At 43.0% G+C, this 17,676-nt stretch overlaps 1 protein-coding gene and 1 long non-coding RNA gene across 2 annotated transcripts in view; one reads left to right on the forward strand and one right to left on the reverse strand.

Annotated features, from left to right (window-relative positions):
- The window catches only part of PLPPR5 (phospholipid phosphatase related 5), a 93,587-nt gene that overhangs the window by 44,542 nt on the left and 31,369 nt on the right, over positions 1–17,676 (forward strand). The gene's annotated exons all lie outside the window — the stretch shown is intronic.
- LOC309371559 overlaps positions 1–17,676 on the reverse strand; it is a 28,260-nt gene that overhangs the window by 4,870 nt on the left and 5,714 nt on the right. The window contains exon 2 of the long non-coding RNA XR_014169196.1: positions 11,022–11,080. This is a non-coding gene — a long non-coding RNA (uncharacterized lncRNA). The remainder of the gene's footprint in view (positions 1–11,021; positions 11,081–17,676) is intronic.

Below are 17,676 nucleotides of genomic sequence, written 5' to 3' on the forward strand. Positions count from 1 at the left end.
CTGGGCTGCTGCCCTCCTGGCACATGCACCCACTCGCCCCAGGACACAGCAACCAACGCTACGCCACTGGTCAGTTTTGATATTTCTTAAAAGTATGAAGACGCAGGTGGTGCTGTGGGTTAAACCACAGAGCCTAGGACTTGCCAATCAGAGGTCGGTGGTTCAAATCCCTGCGACGGGGTGAGCTCCCGTTGCTCGGTCCTTGCTCCTGCCAACCTAGCAGTTCAAAAGCACGTCAAAGTGCAAGTAGATAAATAGGCACCACTCCGGGGGGAAGGTAAATGGTGTTTCCGTGCACTGCTCTGGTTCGCCAGAAGTGGCTTAGTCATGCTGGCCACATGACCCGAAAGCTGTACGCCGGCTCCCTCGGCCAATAAAGCAAGATGAGTGCCGCAACCTCAGAGTCGGCCACGACTGGACCTAATGGTCAGGGTTCCCTTTACCTTTAAACGTATGAAATGCCTCTGTTTTCTTTACCATGTGCAGGTGTTTGAAACAAGGGATTTTGGAGGGGCGGGGAGAACAGATCATGGGGACCTGCCTCACCCCTCCTGTATCGGCACATTAGAGTGTTTTGTTTGGTATTGCAGCCTGTGAGAAGGGTAGAGTTCAACCTGTTTAGGCCAGGGATGGGCACAAGAACCTGGGATAGCTCAATTGGTAGAGCATGAGACTCTTAATCTCAGTGTCATGGGTTTGAGCCCTGTGTTGAGCAAAAAGATTGCAGAGGATTGGAGTAAATGAACCTCATGGTCCCAGATTGTGTACAGGTCTGCTCTAGATGAGGGATGCCCTCTATATATGTTTTGGAATACAATTCCCATAATTCCTGACCATTGGCCGAGCTGGCTGGGCCAAAGGGAGTTGTAGTCCATGATACTTGGTGGACACAACAGTGACTACCCCTCATCTAGAGCATGCCTGCAGACAAACTGGGACCCACCAGCCATGGCAACAGCTCTAAGAAGTGTTTCAGAGTTAAAATGTTAAAAATGACTGTAAAATGATTGAAATGTATATAAGTGAAAATCATAAATTTTTTATTATTATTATTATTATTATTATTATTATTATTATTATTATTATGTGTTTCAGAGGATGGGGCGGGTCTGGGATAGTTCCAGGCAAATGCAAGACTCTTACAGTTCAGCATTCCACCTAGGTTCATTTGCTCTTCAGATGGACTAAAATAATTAACCAAAATACCCAAGGACCGATCTGAGAAATGCACCCACTGTCAGATTGCGTTTGTCCCCAGATTAAGCAAGGGCATGTTTTAACCTATCAAATGGAATTTTCCTCCAGCTTCCCCATTAATGTTGGCACTGGAGTAGCAGAGAATAAGGGTGGGGGGAAAGCTAATTTCATGCCGCTTTCCCTAGTTTCTGCTGGCCTGGTTTTATGTGGAGTCCCAGCCAATCTAAGTCTTCCACATGAGTGAAAAATAGGCCTTGGGAGGGCAATTTGACAACACTGATGTTGACATCTGTGGGTCTTTTTCAGCAGCCAGAAGAGCACGATCACATGTCAGGGACTCTCATATGTACTTTATTTAGGTTTGTAGGTTGCGAGTTGTACATTTGAATCAATTAGGAAATAACTGATGGAAAGCAGGCAAGGAGAAAAATTCCAGGCATGCTGACACAGTTCTGGGTAGGGAGCAAAACTGAAGCAATATTGAATGCCTCATTAAAATGAGTTAAAATCAAGTGTAACGAGTAACAACATAGCAAAAACTAAATAGTCTAGCTCTCAGAATGCCCTTTATACAAGACTACCTGTGTCGCTGCAACCGCGTTTATCTTGTCAAACTGTTTCCCTTACACTCAACGGCTTTCTCTGCTGATTATTACAGGAATAATTCTACGGTGGAAACATTTTCCTTTTCCTGAGATCAAGTACAAATAAGAAATGAGTCAGATCTCACACAAAGCAGGCTGTGTCACACATTCTTTTGTGGCCCAAAGTCTTTTCACAAATTCTTGGATGTATGCCAACGAGAAATATTGAGAATTAAGATGGGAGAGCGAGAAATACCAAAAGCATAAGGAAGAGAAATACTCTTTGGTTATTCCCCATAGTCTAATCTCTGGTTGTTGTTTTTTTTTTCAAAAAGTTACTGGCATGCACTTGAGCACTTTTGCTGAAATTTCAGTGCCGGTAAAGCTTCAGGTTTATGTTATTACTAGAAATACACATGGCTCATATCCACCAGGAGTCATGTGTGGTGAGTTCAGTTCTGTGAATTCCCCTCCCAGCTGAGTTCAATCATCACTCCCCTGCTCCCCCGATTGAAGTTTATTATTATAATTATATAATTATAATTATATTTGCATACTGCCCTTCATCTGAAGTCCACAGGGTAGTTCACAATACAAAGATTTTTTTATGTAAAATAATTTTAAGTAAAATTAAGTCTGCTTTTCTGTTGGATCCCATTGGTATGTCTTCTGTAAGCCCAGTTGCAAACTCAGTGGTGTATAAATTATATAAAAATCAAAGTGCATACAAGTGACTTAGAAAAAATAAATCTGTTAGCATCTAAAGCCTTGGTCAAACAGCCTGCACAACTTACGGTTCACGAGTCCAAAGGTAGTCACAAAGTATGGACTTGAGGAACTTCCTGGTTTTTTTACTTCCTGCCAAGCACACAGTAGTCCCCAAGACATGGGGCTGGATTCATAGGTCACCAGGCTACATATTTGGGTAACAATTTATGTCCTGTCTTTGGAGGTTTGGAACAGGGAGTGGGATACTGCCATGGTTGCAGCGGTGCAACAGGTGGACAGGTGGACCCGGTAGTAGTAGTAATAATAAAAATAACAACAATAATAACAACTTATTATTTGTACCCCGCCCATCTGGCTGGGTTTCTCCAGCCACTCCGGGTGGCTTCCAACAAAGATTAAAAATACGTTAAAATGTCACACATTAAAAACTTCCCTGAACAGGACTGCCTTCAGATGTCTTCTAAATGTCAGGTAGTTGTTTATCTCTTTGACATCTGATGGGAGGGCATTCCACAAGTGGGCGCCACTACCGAAAAGGCCCTCTGGTTCCCTGTATCTTTGCTTCTCGCAATGAGGGAACCCCCAGAAGGCCCTCAGCGCTGGACCTCAGCGTCCGGGCAGAACAATGGGGGTTGTCAGGGAACTGCCATTGCAACTAGCGGAGGAGGCGAGGCTCCACAGCGATGCTGGAGAGGGGCCAAGTAAGGAGAGAGGCAGGTCTCCGGCTGGGGAAGATAATCAGCGCTACACCAGGGATAGAGGGGGGCCGATGGGGGAAGCAGAGAGGAGGCTCCAGGACTCTTCGCAGGAGACCAATGAAGAGAGCACAGGTCCTCCGCTGCCCAAACCCACCCTGCGCAGAAGACTTCCGCGCAGGGAAAGCAGGCGGCGACTTGGCGTCAAAGAGCTTCTTTGCTGGAAGAGGTTCAAGAAACGCCCACAGACGGATTCTGCTAGCGACTGAACAGCCACGAAGTGAAGGGCTGTCCAGCCAGGAAAGGTTTAACCAGGCCACCTAGCCAGGAGTGGCAGCAACTTACGCACGAGCAACCCCATATAACCATTACAGGGGTGGAGACGCTTCTTCAGGTATACTGGCCCAAGACCATTTAGGGCTTTAAAGGTCAACACCAACACTTTGAATTGTGCTTGGAAACGTACTGGGAGCCAATGTAGGTCTTTCAAGACCAGTGTTATGTGGTCTTGGTGGCCGCTCCTAGTCACCAGTCTAGCTGCCGCATTCTGGATTAGTTGTAGTTTCCGGGTCACCTTTAAAGGTAGCCCCACTTAGAGCGCATTGCAGTAGTCCAAGTGGGAGATAACTAGAGCACGCACCAGTCTGGCAGGGTCTCAGCCTGCGTACCAGGTGGAGCTGGTAAACAGCTGCCCTGGATACAGAATTGACCTGCGCCTCCATGGACAGCTGTGAGTTCAAAATGACTCCCAGGCTGCACACCTGGTCCTTCAGGGGCACAGTTACCCCATTCAGGACCAGGGAGTCCTCCACACCAGCCTGCCCCCTGTCCCCCAGCCCCCAGGCTGGCAGAGGAGGGTGGGGGTGGCGTAGGTCACCTGGCTTCTCAGCTGTTGCCATTAACTGAGAGGGGAGAGGCACTAGGCTGGTTGGTGCAATGCAGGTGCTGCGTTAGGAGTGTCCAATGGGCTCCTGTGCTGCCCTGGTACTGCAGAAGCTGCAGCAGCTTCTTCACCACATTGATTCCCTCTGGGGCATCCAGGTAAATAGCAGTGTCCCACCAGCTGCTGCTGGGTATGCTAGTTGGCATATGTGAATAGGGAGGAGGGAAATAACTTGGGTATCATCCAGGACTACTTCACCAGCCCACCAGAAACATCCAGCGGGGGTGGGTGGGTGGGCAGGACTATGGAACTTGAAGACCAGCATAGAGTCAAATTAATTTGAAACCCATTATCATTATTATTACCGTATTTTTCTGTGTATAAGACTAGTTCCCCCCTAAAAATAATGTCAAAAATTAGGGGGCATCTTGTACATATTTTCCCCATTTTCTTAAATCTGAGTCCCCCCAAATAGGAAATATACATGGGGGCATCTTCTAGATGGAAAAATACGGTAATTGTTACATTTGAATGCCAGCCTTCATCTGAAGATCACAGCGTAGTTCACAACATAAAAATTGAAAACAAAATACATAATACATAAATACATTATAAAAACAAATTTAAGCCACCATCTGCTACCCTAGCATTTCTCATGGGGGTTGTGAGGAGATGAAATGGTGAAAACTCAGGAAAGCACCTCTGACCTCCTTGGTGGATGGCTGGGAGAGAAAAGTACACAAATACCCAATTTTACTCACGTTCAGTTCTGTGCATTCTGCACTCTTAACTGAGAGGAGTAGCCAATGTTATGTCTCACACCATTATGCCCATGTCAATTATCTCCAGGGTATTTTCTAGCTTTTAAATATCTTAGCATATTGTTTTATTAACAATAGGCTCCCTTTTTTCGCCACTGTTTAGTGTGGGTTGATGCTGCTATGACAACTTGGGACTTTCTCTCCTGCTGGATATGCAGCCTTCTACCAACAGCTTTTATATTGCCTGTTTGGAAAACTTCGTGGTTATTTATTTTATACTGTTGGGTTTTTTAAAACCAAGAATCACCCAGAAAAGATGGGAATGTTGTGGAAGTTTAGGAAATTGCCTCCTTACCTTCTCTCATGTGTAGAACACTCTAAATCCATTTATTTTGCACAGCTGGACACACTAGCAAAATAAATACACTATTGGGGGGAATCAAATTGGATATCATCATTTATGAAGAGTTTTATCCCCTCTCCTTTTGCTACTTTCCAATGTGATACAATTTGTTCTGTTAGGGATGTTGGAATTGGCATCAACTTGTAAATCTGTTTCAGTAAACACTACTTGTCTCATCCTTCATTTTCAACAGAAACCCAAAAGCCAAGTACAGTTATAACCCTTAACTATGACTAGTGATAATCATGGTATGTTGGTCAAGACCCCCAACACCCAGTGGCTAAGTGATGAGATTTGGCTTCCCTTGGAGAACAATGAGCCCAGCAATTGTCACCTCCGGGCATTTCCTGGAGTGTATACATGTCTTCAAGCTTGGGGAGCTGGCAGGGGAAAGAGTCCTTTTTCCAAGGGCAAAATGGTGTTGGAATGGAGGAACTTGGCAAAGGTTTTGATTTTATATTATTCATAAAGCTAGGTATATTCCCTGAGCTGTCAAATCGAAAGGATACATTCAGGCATAATATTTGTAACTGTTAACAACTTTAAAGATGTGCCCCCCCCCCGCCTGTAATTTTCGTAACAGTTTGATTCTGTTATTGTTTGTATGTTCATGTGTCAGCTTGTAGATATATGGTAAAATAAAGTAAATAAAGGAACAACCAGGCCAGCATGGAAAGGTCGGCGAGAGGGCCATTTTGGGTTTTGGTGGGCCACAGGTTGTAGCAAGCTTGCCCTTGACACATTCCTTGCTGCTGGCTTTCACTTTGGTGATTGTGCTGGTCCTTTTGGAAGCTCCTCAGGCAGGATGAAAGGATTCACCCACTGGATCATTTGCAATGACTTAGGCTGCCTTCTCCCCTGGGCCCCCACTGCTCATTCACACAGGTTGAGAGATGGGAGAGAAGGGGAAGGAACTGTTGAGGCAGCGACGGGGACTCAGAAATTTCTCCAAGCTAGTCTCTTGTCTTCAGGCCATGCCCTTCCTCAGCCCCGCTTCCTCAGATGTTTTTGCTTTGGCTGGAAGGTATGCTTGAACTCTTGACAATGCTTCTTGCTTCCCTGGATAGAAGTTAGGGGTGTGTGACTGTGTCCATAAACTACTGTGCAAAGGTAAAATTTACATTCCTTTACCCGCCTACTTTTCTTTCTGGTCCCACCCACTACAGTGGTATCTCAGGTTAAGAACTTAATTCGTTCTGGAGGTCTGTTCTTAACCTGAAACTGTTCTTAACCTGAGGTACCACTTTAGCTAACAGGGCCTTGCGCCGCCGCCATGCGATTTCTGTTCTCTTCCTGAAGCAAAGTTCTTAACCTGAGGTACTATTTCTGGGTTAGTGGAGTCTGTAACCTGAAGTGTCTGTAACCTGAAGTGTCTGTAACCTGAGGTACCACTGTACTGGCATTTGGACCTCAGAAGGTTGGCCAGAAGGGAATGTGGCCCTTGGTTCCCCATCCCTAAATTCAGGGTGGCAGAAGGAAGGAGCCACAAGTGCAGACCCTCTTCCTGTTAGAGCCCTGTAAGGAGCAGAAAGAAGGCTCAGGTTGACAGCTGAGATTCCTACTTCTAATTTGCCTCTGTTTTTAATAAAACAATGAAAGGGAACAGGACACAAGGACACACACGTTGTTTCCCCCTTCCCTACCAGTTCTGCTTGTTGCTCGTATTCTTTGATAAAGGAGCAAGACTCCTTGACCTATTAGCTGCTTTTTTGACTATGAAAAATGGCCGAGGCTGCGATTCTGGACAAGAGCAGAAGGCACGGCACTAATTGGCTAACACCGCTGAGTGATTGATCTCCTGCCCTCCAATTCCATGAAGTCCTTCTGCATACTTCCCCTCATCTCACATATGTGTGGGGGCACTGCAGGAGGCTGCCGTTTCAGCGGTATGATGGTGACACTGCTTTCCCCCTCGCTTCCAGATGGCACAGTCTTTCAGCTCACTCCCCTCCACCACACCTCTCTGCTTCCCAACGGCTTGCTCTGAGGCTGAGTGATGAATAGCTGCTGGCTGAATCAATGCAAACAAGGAGGAGGTGGTCCCGTAGAAAACATTTGGAGGAAATGCCATCGTGGGGACTGCTTGGAAGTTGGGCTATACATTAAAGATAGATAGATACGATAGATGATAGATAGATATAGATAGATGGATGGATAGATGATATAGATAGATAGATGATAGATAGATGATAGATAGATAGATATAGATAGATAGATAGATAGATAGATAGATAGATAGATAGATAGGTAGATGATAGATAATAGATAGATGATAGATAGATAGATTAGATAGATAGATAGATAGATAGATAGATAGATAGATAGATAGATAGATATAGATAGATGATAGATAGATAGATGATAGATAATAGATAATAGATAGATAGATAGATAGATAGATAGATAGATAGATAGATGATAGATAGATAGATGATAGATGATAGATAGATGATAGATAGATAGATGATAGATAGATAGATAGATAGATGATAGATAGATAGATAGATAGATAGATAGATAGATAGATGATAGATGATAGATGATAGATAGATGATAGGTAGATATAGATGATAGATAGATGATAGATGATAGATAGATAGATAGATAGATAGATAGATAGATAGATAGATATAGATAGATAGATAGATATAGATAGACAGATAGATAGATAGATGATAGAAAGACAGACAGATGATTAGATGATAGATATAGGCATTTTACTTGCTTGATGTACAGTGGTACCTCAGCTTACATACGCTTCAGGTTACATACGCTTCAGGTTACAGACTCCGCTAACCCAGAAATAGTACCTCAGGTTAAGAACTTTGCTTCAGGATGAGAACAGAAATTGTGCTCCGGCGGCATGGCAGCAGCAGGAGGCCCCATAGGCTAAGGTGCTTCAGGTTAAGAACAGTTTCAGGTTAAGAACGGACCTCTGGAACGAATTAAGTACTTAACCCGAGGTACCACTGTAATTGGTTTTCCCTCTACCTAAATTCAAACCTGTTTCCAGTTAAGCTGGAAGTTGAAAAGCTCTTGTATTTTTTTCAGGCAACAAGTGATAATTAAAAGACCCCTCCCCCCACTCTATGGAAGGGCTGTAGCTCAGTGACACAGCATCTGGTTTGCATGTAGAAGAACCAGGTCTAATCTCCAGGTCTGGTTGGAAAACAACCCAGTCTGAAACCCCAGAGAGTCATTGTCAGTCAGTGTGGACAATACTGAGCAAGATAGTGCAGTCATCTGACTTGGTATAAGTCAACTTCCTATGTTCCTGTGTTGTGGTTACAGGTTGTTTCCATGTCTAGCAAGTTCAGATAGAGCCTCAATACTTCATCCCACGACATACTTCCCAAAGCCAATCAGTTGTATACGCAGGAGCCATGTTTGCTGCACACCAGCAAACTGTATCTGCACAAATAAAGTGTTCTTCTAAGAATACCAGTTACTGGGGATCACAAGTGCAAAGAGTGCTGTTGCATTCAGGTTTTGCTTGTGAGCTTCCCATGGGCATCTGCTTGGTCATTGTGACAACACTATGCTTGACTAGATGGGCCTTTGCCCCGATCCAGCGGGGGCGGCTCTTCCTGTATTCTTCAGAAAATACCCAAATAGTACTGCCGCACAAAATGTGAATCTCAGACCTCAGTGCAACCCTGCCCTACAATGATGTCAGCTTTGTTCAATGAAGATCTTTGTACCCACATAAAGCTTTGGATGGGGGAAAGAAATGGAAGAAATTTGAGGTTATCCTTTGAGGGTTAGTTTCCTTATGGCTATAGCCTGGTTGACACGTAATGCTAAACCACAGTTTAGACTTTTTAAGCATAAGCTCATGTGTTCGCCCTTCCCCTTGTCCTGCATGCCTGCAAGGAGCCTGAAAGCTTTGCCTTCAGTTTTCAACTAACCATAGTTACTGGTTATTTGACAACTGTGGTTAGGGTGAACTATGGTCTAGGAAAACTAGCCAGAATCATTAACCACAATTTGAGGTCTGTTGGTTTCCTTAAACTAGGCATATCCTTGGATTTAGAGGTCACCCCCAGCTATTACCATGATTTCTCCCCTGATGCTACACTTCCTGCTTCTTTGTTTGGCAGCCATGCTCTCCTCCAGGGCTGGGAGAGCTGGCCTGGCCATTTGGTGATTTAAAAATGGAGCCTGAAGGGAGTGGGAAAGCAATTGCACTCTGTAGTCACATACTATAGTTCCCTTTCCACTTATTGTCAGAAGTTCAGCCTACACTCGAGTAGGACCCTGGCAGAGACACATGCCCGACTGGCATGTTCCCTCCCTCCTGTGACAGACCTCAGTGACTCAGCATTTTGGCTAATCTACTTTATTTACATATAAACACACATGGAGCACTGCAACATGGCTCTCTCTGGTGTCAGACAGCAAAAAGAAAAAGAACAAAGGATAATAATAATAATAATAATAATAATAATATTAATAATAATAATAATTTATTTATACCCCGCCCATCTGGCTGGGCCTCCCCAGCCACTCTGGGCGGCTTCCATAGAAACCAAAAATACAGTAAAATATCACAAGTTAAAAACTTCCCTGAACAGGGCTGCCTTAAGATGTCTTCTGAATGCCAGGTAGTTGTTTATCGCTTTGACATCTGCTGGAAGGGCGTTCCACAGGGCGGGCGCCACTACCGAGAAGGCCCTTTGCCTGGTTCCCTGTAGCTTTGCTTCTCGCAATGAGGGAACCACCAGAAGGCCCTCGGCGCTGGACCTCAGCGTCCGGGCAGAATGATGGGGGTGGAGACAATATGATGGGGGTGGAGACAATAGTTCCACTTCATGGAACACAAACATCCTGTTTCCGTCACTTCCCACTCTGTGGAGTCAAAACATATACCGTTATGTGATAGACAAAAATCCCATGACCGCAATCATAGATCAGGAATTCTAACATCCTCCCCCAATTCATGCTCTGTTTTGCAGTCATCAGTGTAACTGCAACAACCATACAGATGTCATACACAAAGCATACCCCGTATCACCTGTTCCACCCTTGGAACTACCTGCAACTGGATTAGCCTTGGGGGCCTGCCTGATGCCTCCGTCTCCCTGGCAGAATCCCAACACTTCTTTGCAGCTCCATTATCAAAACAGCAGTTGACCATCCAAGTTCTCTCTTGTCAAGTTATCAATAAAAGTGTCACTTGGATTTGAAAGTGCATTTTCCTTCTGGTGTTTTACAAACAGCAATGGTTTCCCTTGGGAGGTTAGCAGCAAGGTTGGACACCCGACCTTGGCTCAATCCAGAAGAAGAAATGAGAGTGGGGAAACTCTGGTCATCTCTCTCTGAGTGTGGAAGCTCCAGAGGTCGCAGAATTTGGTCCCCAAATCCATTCCTAGCAGCGCCACTGTGCTAAATCACAACTAACATTAACCACAGTTTTGTGTAAGGTTTTTATGTAGTGAGCAACCATGGTTAATGGACTATAGAAGCGAAAGGGGGAAGAGGGAAGTACAGGAATCCACATTTCCGCATGTCCTCTTAATGCTCAATGCTCTTAATGCTCAACTTGAGCATTACATGCAAACACAGACATTGTCATTTACTGTTTTTCTTACGGTAATACTGCTTGCGTGGTCAGAAATCTAAAATCTGAGTTGTGTGCATTTCATAAATACTTCATTAAATGAAAAACTAAATTGATAATGAAGCATCTGAGCCCTTGGCATACAGGTACTTTTTTGAGATACAAGCGAAGCGACGTTCATTATTCATTAGCAGTGTTTGTTTTCTTACCTTGATGTGGGCTTTGCGTTGCACAGGAAAAGTTCAGCTCATTGTTGTCTTCTGGTAATCTGTGTAATAAACAAATATAATTAGGCCGGGTCAGTTTCAGGGAGATTTATCACTTGCCTTGCAGTGTAGTTTTATCTTTTAAGGTGCTAGGAAGATGTAAATCTTAATTCGTTCTGGAGGTCCGTTCTTAACCTGAAACTGTTCTTAACCTGAAGCACCACTTTAGCTAATGGGGCCTCCCACTGCTGCCGCACCACGAGAACACGATTTCTGTTCTCCTCCTAAAGCAAAGTTCTTAACCTGAAGCACTCTTTCTGGGTTAGCGGAGTCTGTAACCTGAAGCATATGTAACCCGAGGTACCACTGTATATAAAATGACAAAATACATGATAAAAGCAAGAACAAAACCCACAAACCAGTAAACCTCCCCTCCCCCACAAAAAATAAAAAGTACATTTAAAGGGGTAGAAGATGTTAATCAGCCCAGACACTGAGATCCAGCTCTAAGGGCCTTCTGGCAGTTCCCTCACTGTCAGAAGTGAGGTTACAGGGAAGCAGGCAGAGGGCCTTCTCTGTAGTGGCGCCCGCCCTGTGGAATGACCTCCCATCGGATGTCAAGGAAATAAGTAACTATACAACCTTTAGAAGACATCTGAAGGCAGCACTGTAGAGGCTAGTTTTTAATGTTTTATTATGCCTTGTATATGCTGGAAGCTGCTCAGAGTGGCTGGGGCAACCGAGTCAGAGGGACAGGGTACAAATAATAAAATTATTATTATTATTATTATTATTATTATTATTATTATTATTAAAGGCCTGGTTGAAGAGTAACGTTTCCATCTGGCGCCTAAAGTTGTATAATGAAGGTGCCAGCTTGCCCCTTCATCCTTCTAAATCATGCCTGCCTTTGCCACTTTTCAAGGTATTAGGTGGATACCCAATTCGTATTCTCTCATCTCCCACCAGATGCCTAGTCCAACCATTAGGCTGCTTAAATCCTGTTGAAGTCGGTCGGATTTAAACAGCTTGGCTGTGCAGAAGCTTACAGCTTTTGTTTCGAGTAAAAGGAAGGAGAGGGGAAAACAAGCTTAGCTGTCCTACTTGCAACCCTGAAGTCGTATCTGTAGAGTCACAATAATACAGTGATTACTATATTGATCAAGAACCCGAGATTTTTATTTAATGAAAAACTAAGCCTGCAGTCACAAGAATTGGCTGTTCAGTTCGAAACCTGTGAAATTCAGCTCTTCCTCCTTCTGTATTTATTTACACCCACTTTCTTGACCTGCCCTGTCTCTTGTACTTATTATCTTTTTCCTTGGCAGGAACTGGATATAAGGGCTTTCAGGAAAGGAAGTTGTTCTGGTGTTGTTCATCCTTACATTGTGCTCAGCCTGCCCGGAAGGTCTTTGTGAATTTTGATGAATCTGATGAGGACTCAGCTATACAGCTGCAAATAAAACGTTTTGAATGTGTTGTAAAGTGCAGTACACAATTGTGCCATTAGATGGCAAAAGTGAGCTATGCCAAATTCAATATATCTTTCGAAATGTTTTTTTTTTTTAAAAAAAAGCATTTTCACGTGTGTTTTTTTTAATATGTGTGTAGATTTAACCTCAGAGAAGCTAAAACAGAGATTTTAAGTGTGTGGTTGTTGCATGTGTCTGTATAAAACAGGAAGGCTGTAGATTAAGGCTAGATATTACAGTTATAAGACTCTGGACTGAAACCAGCAGCCCCATATCTCCTCCCCTCGCAAAGGCAAGATGCTCAGAATGTGATGGGATGTGCCCTCATGCTGCAAAGTTGCCTTGCTGCTGATCTGCTTCATTGGTGGCCATTTGTGGATAAGGAAGTGTAATAGTACGAGGGTGTTAAACCTTGAGTATCACTAGGTGTCATAGCTGTCAGCTTTTCCCTTTTCTTGAGAGGAATCCTATTCAGAATAAGGGAATTTCCCTTTAAAAAGGGGGAAAGTTGACAGCTATGCTAGGTGTTATGGAAAAGGAAGGGAGTGGGTTTCTGTTTTCAGCAGCAGCCCCCGGCACACATCTTTTCTTCCTTTTATTCTTACTTTATTTTTAACTCCTGCATAGCTGTGGCCTGTTCGCTTTGCTAATAAAGTTTTGATTTGATTTGATTCATCTGCCATAACTTCTAGCTCCACTCTAATGCCTGCTCCAGAATTCTTGCTAGTTTTGAAATCAGTCTGGAATTCCCTTTGCATGTTTGGTACACCATTGCTGGGCGATATAACGGCGCATTGCTTGAAATAGGTTTGAAGTTCAGATCGCAACAACGGTTTCAGAATTTCTGAGCTGGCAATATATTAGTTCCCCAGCCGCTGCCAACACAGTGCATTTTACTCTTGGACAGTGCTTTTTTTTCTTCTAAAAAAATGTTTAGGGGTACTCTCATTTTCCTACTCATATTGAAATACTGTCCCTCAATGATGCCAAACTGAGAGTCACAAAATGTTTGAGGGTATGTGTACCCCTGTGTCCCCCAAGAAAAAAGCACTGCTTGCGCCTTGCAAGGGCGCACTATGCTTGCCCACTCCCTCCCTCCCTCTTTTATTTTATTTAACAATATATATATATTTAACAATATAAAATATAATACATAGACAATATATATATATTTAACTATATATATATATATATATATATATATATATATATACACACACACACACACACACACTTTTTTTAATGAAAAAAGCCCTCTAAGCATTTTACATAACATAAGAGGGAAAAAATCATAAGAAATTGCTGATACTATCAACAGATTTCAAGAAGCTAAAAGATGTAAGGAAAGCATCAGAATATAAAACCAAGTTTTTTAAAATATATATATATAATTTTTTAAACATGTGTCTGGGGAGGCTTGCCTAAACATAGAAGCTTTTAACAGGTGTCGAACACAGTTCCAGTAAAGTCAGTTCCAGAAAATAGGTGCTGCCACACCAAAAGATTGATTTGTTGCAACTGCAGAAATGAACATTATATGGAACTTGTTATAGTGCCAATTCTGCAGATGGAAGCATATATTGAACATGGAAGATAAAACTTTGTGGTTTTTCAGAAATAAAATAATATGAGAGATTTCTTAATAATAATAATAATAATAATAATAATAATAATAATAATACAGTGGTACCTCGGGTTACAGACACTTCAGGTTATAGATGCTTCAGGTTACAGACTCTGCTAACCCAGAAATAGTACCTCGGGTTAAGAACTTTGCTTCAGGATGGGAAAAGAAATTGTGCTCTGGCGGTGCAGCAGCAGCGGGAGGCCCTATTAGCTAAAGTGGTGCTTCAGGTTAAGAACAGTTTCAGGTTAAGAGCGGACCTCCGGAACAAATTAAGTTCCTAAGCAGAGGTACCACTGTAAAGTGTTTAAAGTAAAAGTTCCTTTTTTCAAAAAACAAACAAACACAGTTTGGTTAAAATTAAACCTGAATTATAAAAGCACTTTATTTCCTTGAACTAAACCCATCTCCCTTAGACAAAAGCTGAATGTGGGGTGGTGGTTGCGCAAAGAAACATGCGCAATACATTCCTGGAAGCAAGCACTGGAAATACGGCAGATGAGGTCATATACATATACAGTGGTACCTCGGGATGCGAACGGGATCTGTTCCGGAAATGAACATAACGCAAGATGTGACAGTGCGTCTGCGCATGCGCTGGTCGCGTTTTGCCACTTCTGCACATGCGTGTGATGTCATTTTGACCATCTGCGCATGCGCAAGCGGCGAAACCTGGAAGTAACGCGCTCCATTACTTCCGGGTCGCCGCGGAGCGCAACGTGAACGCGCTCAACCTGAAGCGTATTTATCCTGAGGTATGACTGTACTATATTGCTGGTGGAACTTGACATGTCAGGGACATGTCATCACATGCACAGGACTCTATGTCTAGTTCCTAGTTCCAGGAGACGCCCTCCTTAATTATCACTAGGAGGAGGATTCTACCCATGCCAGTGAACTTGTGCCCTTTTATATTTATAGCTACCTGAGCTGTTCAGTTTGCTTAGTTCTCGAAATATGTATCTTGACCCTTTATTTGCTTTTCAACCTATGAAAGGAAATGGTTCTACCCAGTAACTACTAGCTCTTCATTATGGCACTGTCAGGGGATGGACTGAGGAGGCATGGTGGGAACACCCCCCTCTTCCTGCAGCTTCCCGAGAAGAGGAGTATAGATTTAGAACAGCGGTTTGCAGAAGGTCATAGTTCAGAGGCTGCAGAGGGGAGAAGCTGGGGAATATTGGGAGAGGGACAGCAGGAAGAAGAAGGACCAGGAAAGGTACAGCTGACAGACTCAGTGTCTTTGGAAAGCATCCCCCCCCCTCAGTAGTAGAACAGAAAGCTCAGAGGCAGAAAACATAGATCAGCAGGGGTGACGTAGAATAGAAGGGACTGGGGGTGGGGGTGGGACTTTACTTGGAGCAACGCCATTATCTAAGAGAGACCGCATTCCTTCGTCTCTCTCTCTCTGTCTGTGAATATTGAATAAACTACTTGGTAAGAACTCTTCTTGTTTATCTGCTTCTTGACATCTCACCGTGGAAGGGACAATATTCCCTGAGAGGCACACAAAATCAGCAAAGGTCTTAGATGTTCAATAAGCGACACACCATTTTCTAAAAGGAGTAAGGATGCAACTTTTATATAAGGTCAGCACCAACTAAGTTTTGCCAGAGTAGAACCTTTGAAATCAAATTACCCAAGTTTCTTTGTCTCTTACCGCACTGAATTTATTTGTTGGTAGCTACCATCTTGGTCATTTCAACCACCACTAAAATGGAAATATATACATACTATACAAGCTATACAAAATATACACAGAGACGCCATTATAAGGCAGTATAACCCAATTAGTGCATATGTATATTAGAAAAAAACAAGCTGAGACAAATAAGTTTCTCAAATTCATTGGTGATCAGATCTTTACAGTCCACCATATTACCCTTAATGTACCTTCTCGGTTTTTGAGCAGGAGTTGCAAATCTTGCAATGTTGTGTGCCACAAAATTATCAAAGCCAGACAAAAAATACATGATATTCACTTGGTCGTCCATTTCAAAGTTTGTTATGCTCATCAGTTTTGCTGGGTCTGCTCTAAGTAGAATTATTATTGGATACGACTCAAAAATTATACAAAGTGTACACTCCTAGGTAGTGTAAATGCTCTCTTTAGGTGTCAAATTTTAAACACATTTTAGTGGTTAGGTTAACCAAGAAGTTAGCAACATTGGTTCCTTCTTTCCTTTCCATTCATATATCATGTTTTTCTCCCAATTGCTCAAGTAAGCACACCTTGATCTCTTTGCTCCTCCTCTTTGTTTTACCCTCACACCAACTATTAGAGAAATAGTTACCCATTGTCAGCCAATGACTCTCACGCCTAGTCCAGAACTCAAAACGTTCCATAATGAAACCCAGCCAACTATTCTGGCTTTTTCTTTTCTTTGTTGCTGCTTTAAATAGCCTTGATTTGTATTGACCTGCTGCACTATGAACCTGTAATATCAAAGTTTCAAATGCATTTTTCTAGTTATGATTTCCACAAGCCGTTTTCTCAGCAAGATTCGTTTACCTTTCATCTTCCAGTATGTGTAACGGTGAAGATGATTATTCCTGACCTCTAGTGGAGTTTACCACAAATTACCATGTTATTACATAATTATGACAACCAATTGTTTTGTCTAACTTTACAAAAAAGATTTAATATGTCTCGGGTGAAAGAATGGATTTATTTATTACCATGCCATGGGCTGGGAGATGATCATTTATTGTGCATTTATCATCATAAGAAGCTGCTATAATAAAATATTCCCTCCTCGCTGATATTTGTTAAATTGGACCGTTTGACCCAATTATTTAAAAAATGGTTTTTTGTGCTTTGTTTTTTTCTTATTTAAGAATTTTGAATTTTATTTAGTGTGGGTTTTTTAAAAAATAAAACCCCTCATGAATGTATGTTTGTATGTATGTTTGTGCATATAATTTTCCAAGCAATTTCAGCAACATGCTTAGCATGTTCCTCCCTTTGTTTCCTCCCTTTGCCTCTGGCCAACAGGACTGGCCCATAATATTTTGTTGCCTGAGGTGGAAGAGTGTGAACAGTTAGGAAAAGATAATGGCTGCCTAGCAACTCCAGAGCAGCATAATGTAGATTTCTCTGAGCAGATGACTTCTGTAGGTCCACTGAAGGATTCTCCTTGGTTCTTGGTACAATCATCTACTCTAGGCTGTACCTGTCATGCTAGGCATATTAAGGTAAAGGTAAGGTAAGGTAAGGGACGCGGGTAGCACTGTGAGTTAAATCACAGAGCCCAGGACTTGCCGATCAGATGGTCGGCAGTTCGAATCCCCGTGACAGGGTGAGCTCCCATTGCTCGGTCCCTGCTCCTGCCAAGCTAGCAGTTCGAAAGCATGTCAAAGTGCAAGTAGATAAATAGGTACTGCTCCGGCGGGATGGTAAACGGCGTTTCCTTGCACTGCTCTGGTTCACCAGAGGTGGCTTGGTCATGCTAGCCTCATGACCTGGAAGCTGTACGCCGGCTCCCTCGGCCAATAAAGCAAGATGAGCGCTGCAACCCCAGAGTCGGTCACGACTGGACCTAATGGTCAGGGGTCCCTTTAC

This window comes from Podarcis melisellensis (genome assembly GCF_964234715.1).
Source record: "Podarcis melisellensis genome assembly, chromosome: 6".
Classification (NCBI taxonomy): Eukaryota; Metazoa; Chordata; class Lepidosauria; order Squamata; family Lacertidae; genus Podarcis; species Podarcis melisellensis.